A 6,062-nucleotide genomic window follows, 5' to 3' on the forward strand; every position below is an offset into this window, starting at 1 on the left:
CTAGAGAACTGTGTGTTGCCATTCTATACACAATTTAAATGTATTATTTACATGAAATTCCACCATTAGACATAAATGTCTGTAAAAGGGCAACAAGTTGGTTTCATGGCAATAATAAACACAACACTTTTATAAATCAAAGAGGCAGCTGGTATCATAGAAAAAACTCTTGCCTCTGACTAAGACAAACCCAATTCCAAGCATTCCTTGGATGACCTTCTTATTTCTCTGAACCTAAGATTCTTGATTTATAATATGAAATCAATACTTACTTTATATGGAGGAGGAAAACAAAGTCATGTTCAGTTCTCATTCATTCAACATTTTCTTAGAGAAAAATTGCCATGAACCAAGTAGTGTGCTATGTGCTGCAGACAAAATGGTAAAAAATGATAGACAGAATCCCTACTTCCAAGGAGCATATAGACTATGGGACATACAGACCAGTAAAAACACACCATCATAATCCAGGATAAGCAGTTCCCTGCAAGGTGCCAAAGAGAATTCTAAAGAGAGCTCACAGGAGGATCAATTAATCTGACTTTGGTGATGCAGAAGATATTTCTTGGAGAAGGAGACGTCTAACTGGAGACTTGTTGAATGAGTAAGAGACAGACAAATGAAAGAAGAGTTACAAGAAAAAGAGTAAGGGGTTTCCAGACCAAGTCAACAGAATGAAGAAAAGCCAAAGGGCTAGAAGCATCATGGTGCACTCAAGAAACTGAAAGAGCTTCATAAAGATTGAAGAATAGAATCACTGAAGAATAGAACAGGAGCAGAGAATAAGAACAGTCAGATAATTGAGGGACTTATATCACCTTCTGGTCTTTGGGATTTATTCTGAGAAATAAGAATTTATAAAAAGTCTTCAAGTTAGTGATTATGATTATATCTATATTTAAAACTGATTGGATGTTTCCTGTGTGTCAGGCCATATGCTTTAGACATATGTCTACTCAGGTTTTCACAGAAGATGAAACTGAAGCTCAGAGATGTTCACATAATTGGTGTAGGTGAGATCGAAATCCAGTTTTCCCTAATTCAAAAGACTATGTTATCTAGACTTCTCTGGAATTACCATTCTCAAAATGAAAAAAAAAAAAAAGTGTATTTTAGAAATATCATCCCGGATACCATGTATTGAAACAATAGGAAGAATCAACACTGACGTCATGGAGTTAGACTCCTGGAAGCAGCAGTAATTCAGGGAATAGATGATGGTTACCTGAACTACCCTTGGCACTAAGGAAAGTGGAAAGACGTGAATGGGTTTGAAAGATGTCTGGGAAGTAGAAATGGCAGCACTTGGTGGGAGAATGGATATGTAGGATAAGGAGAAAACTGGAAAGGATGAGTCTCAGATTCTGGTTTGGGGAACTAAATGAGTGATAGGACCATTCACTAAGGCAATGGACATGGACGGGGCAGCATTATGGGTACAAATAGTAAAATTTTGAGCATGTTTAGTTTGAATTGTGTCAAGACCTTCAAACAAGGTTGACAGTCAGGAGTTGGATAAGAGTTAGGGAGTGAAAGTATGGCGTTGGAGGTAAATCCAGGCAATTACCACATGTAGAGGGATGAGACCACCCAGGTTGTAGGTGGAGGCAGAGAAGATCAAACCCACTGAGAGGAGATAAAATCAGCATTAGCAGAAGTAGGCGTTCCCAGAGGAATATAAAAAGAGAGCTACGGAAGGTAGTGGGAAAACTAAGAAAATGTAGCTTCACAGAAGCCAAGGCAACGGAGTTTCATGACTTCACAAGAGAGGTTGAGATGCTGGACTAAGGACAAGTGTCAGTCTCTCCTCCCTCTCCATACTGCATGAAATGATGAAAAGGTTAGAGACATCATTAGCTAGACAAGAGATCTGAGGAATTAAGGAAACATGGAGAAAGTGGAAATGAAACTTGAGAGACAGAGAAGCATGAATAGAACCACTCTACTCCAAAGTAAGCACAGAAGAAAACCACTACAAAAATAAGAACAAATATGGGAAAAGCCCAAATTCAATGTCAAAAACTATAAATTCTAGGCAAGTGGGACAGAGCCCAGGGTAGTTGTTTAGGCAATTGATTTTTAAAATTATGTTGGCAACGGCTGGGTCATTGTCTCTTTCTCCCTCACCCATGCATCACACACCGATGTAGGTTATCCCCAAACCAAGGTCTGAGAACTATTTTCCAAGCCAAATTACAGTTCTGCTCCAGGCAAATACACAAGATGGGCGTCCTAGATCTGAGTAAGAAGGAGGACAGAGATAAGAATAACTTCAAACCTTCAAAATAACAGGGACAAAGGAAAAAGTAGAGAGAAAGGTATTATGGAATTAGTCCCCAAATGAAAGTTCTGAGTTCACCCTCCAGCGCTAGGATTCTGAGCATGGAGACACAGAGGGCGCCTTGGTCTGGAGAAGCAGGATGCTCTCTCCCACCTAGATCACGATCAACCAGCACATGTGATCTGGCTTAGTGCCTACTCCTCCCTCGCGATCACCAGATGTAGTCTGTGGTAAGCAGAGCATATATTCACTGACGTGGAACAAGCAATCAAACAAAAGTGTGAATAGACACAAAACATTTAAGGAAATCAATACCATAAAATAGAGAATTCAAATTAAATAAGTAAATGAACAAAGAAAAAAGTTTTCCATTTTTTGGCAATGCTCTATACTCTCTTATCTCCCTTTTCTTGTATTATTTTCAAGTGATTACGTATTTATTATTATTACATTTCTCTCTTCGATTAGTCTGGTAATTATACAATCTGGTAATTATAAAGCCTTTTACTGTGTGTTTACTTATAACCCTAAAAATCACAGCATTTATATCTGATTTATCAAATTCTAATAAGAATTAGAACTTTTGTTTCTCCCAGGAAAGCCAATAGTAACATGATAGATTGCATTCCAAATGCATAAGTAAATATATTTTGTGCAATAAATGACAAAAATTTCAGACTAGATAAAAAAAGTCAAAACCCAGCTACTTTCTATTTAAAAGAGGCAAATCTTGATAGACACAAAAAATTTTAAAGTGAAAAATGAGAAAGATATGTCAGGCAAAACCCAAACTAAAGTCTTATTAATATCAGACAAGGTTGACCTTAGAACAGAAAGCATTACTGAAGCAAAAGAGGAATATTACATACTTATAAAAATGGCCAAATCCCGAGGACAATGTAATAATTTTAAATGTGTAGATACCTAATAACAAAATGTCTAAATATGTAAAGCAAAAATTGACAACCCACAGAGTGTTAGATGGCATTTTTAATACATATAATCAAGAAAGGGTATATATCCAGGACGTATAAAGAACTCTTACAAGTACTAAGCAAAAAAGAGACAATGCAGCACAAAATTGTTCAAGAAACTTGTCTTGGCACTTTACACAAAGAGAATATCCAAATGAGCACGAAAGATGTGAAAACATGTTTAATCTCATTAGTAATCAAGAAAATGAAAATTAAAACCACAATTAGATTCCACTCGACACCCACCAGAATCAGTAAATGCTCCTACATAAAAAGCATCCCAAATGCCAGGCTCACCTCTCTGAATTTCCTTATGATTTTAAATCATTAAAGGAAAATCCCAAGAGATAGTGAATCACCCTCGGCTATATAAATTCTCTGACCTCTCTCTTCCCACCATGTCCTGCCATTGGCCAAGCCAACCAGCTGGCAGAGGTGACCTCTGCGACTGTCAATCAGTTCCAAACTGGGTTATTCAAGTATTTCTCAATGTGTCTGTGTAAGCCCTGATAGTTTTTTTCTTTTTGTAATGCAAGTGCCTGACTTAAGCTTTGATTGCTGTGGCATCCACTTCAAGGATGGCTATCTCGAATAAACACATTGCCAGCTGCAGGACTAGAAAAAGAGCCAGGGTGCCTCCCCAGACTGAGGCTCCTTTGTTTTAGATATCTTGGCTGATTTTGATTACTGACCATTTGGGCCACTTGTTTTTTCCTTTCTTGAGCTTTACATTCCCCTTCATATGTTTTAAATTCACCAATAGTGAGCCTGAGAAACCCTAGGCCGCCAACTTCAACTCCATTGAAAGCAGAACCAGAGGCCTATGTGCTCTCTCTCTCTCTCTGTCTCTCTCTACCCGCAACCTTGGACCTCACTATGTGGCCCCAGGTGTGTTATGTAATTTCCAGGTCCTGTAAGTAATAAACTTATTTTTTAAAAATTTCCTGATGGTTATTGCTGAAGAGTGTCTTGCAATCATAGTAACAACCACAAGGGTTGGTCCAACCTCAACACTGGTTATTGATAGGCTGAGACCAGCAGATAATAGTGTTTCAATTGAAAATTAGTCCCCTGAGATATTTGGAGGGCAAAACAGTCGTGACTAGATTCCACAGACCATTAAGTTCTGAAAGTACCAGAAACTACACTACCTTCTGGAAGGTCACGATGAACATTAGTATACTGAAGACTCTCAGAAGTCCTACAAAAAAATTAACACTCAAAAGTAAGGACAAAAAAAGTATTAGTTAAGAAATGGCTAGACACAGAAGGACACCTCAGAGCTTCTTTGAATGATTAAAAGATATAATGCAGCAAAACAAAAAATTAATACGAAATAATGAGAAAGACATTAAATAGCTTTGGACAAATAAAGCAATAAGACATTTAAGCCTACATGATTTTTCATGTAAAATATAAAATATAATAACTTGATCTCGAAAACTACATGACTACAACATGAGAAAGAGTAGGAACAAGTATAAGTATTCCAATGTCCCACCTGCAATAGTGAAGAGGTGCTTCTCAAAGGAAAAAGTCTGAATACATTTCCAGAAAAATTAGAAAAGATGCTGGTCAAGCAAAAGCCAGATGTCTACTCTATTCCATTCCTTGGATTTCTAGCTTACAGATCTAAAATTATCAATCAAAATTCCTATCTCTCATTTACCTATCTATTTTTTATTTTGTGCATCTAACATAATGTAACTATCCCACACACAAACAGCAATGAACTTGTTCCATCTCCACTGGAAGATAAAGCACAAATAGACTCAGTCATTGCATCAAATTTCTTTATTCTTACCTAATGGTAAGTTTCACTATCTTAGTTCATTCTATGTACCATAGGAAGGGAAAGAAAGAGAAAAATGAAGACAATTCAAAAATAATAAGATATAAAATGTGATAGTTCCTTTTGGCTCTGGATTTCATTTGAAGCACAAGTCAGAAAACAATAGCTAACAAGTACCCCCAAATTAAAGACAGCTTTTGGATCCATCTCCCTAGAACTTAAGTTAAAAAAAGTTAGGAAAACTGCTCAGTGACCATCACACCCAATAGCCCATTTAAGAAAAGCATAGAGATTCATCATCAAAAAGGAGGATTTTTTTTGAAGGGAATTCTTAGGAGTAGAGAGATTTGTAGCATTTGTCACACCAGTCCTCACAAAAGACAAGTGCATGGGCACTAAAGGAACTCACTGGAAGTTTGGGGGGAACGACTTGTCAGAAGGGGAGTTTGCAATTTTACTGCCAAGGTTTAGAAAACCATAGCCAGCCCCAAGCTTCCACCAGAGCAGAGCAGAAGCAAGTGCCTGCTGTTAACTGGCACTTAACCCTTTGAGTTTGCGACGGCTTGGAGATTCTTGCCTAGCTCTGCAATGAAGAAGTCTGAAGGTAGGAGATTGACTAAAACTGCTGCTCATGGCAGAGGAAGCTGAAGAGCGGAGCAAGCTACATCCGGGTGCATGGAATTCATGTGGACCAATTGATGCTGTAGAAGGTAGCTGGGTTAGTGCTATTAAAAAAATAATAATTGGAATAAATGCATACAGCAATTTTGAAGATCAAATTATTTTTAAAGGAAGAGAAAGGGCCACAGCACTAGTAATCGTGAATGTAGACTCCAGAATCAGACAGAGCCAGATTTGAATCCTATTCCCTACGTGAGCTGGAGCCAATTGCTTAAACTCCTTGTGCTTCAGTTTATTTGTCTATAAAATGTAGATATTATGCCATAGGATTGTTGAGAGGATTGTATTCGGTAATATGCATGAATTGTTTAACATTATTATTAACGTAGAAATG

Source organism: Equus caballus, chromosome 12 (assembly GCF_041296265.1).
Source record: "Equus caballus isolate H_3958 breed thoroughbred chromosome 12, TB-T2T, whole genome shotgun sequence".
Lineage (NCBI taxonomy): Eukaryota > Metazoa > Chordata > Mammalia > Perissodactyla > Equidae > Equus > Equus caballus.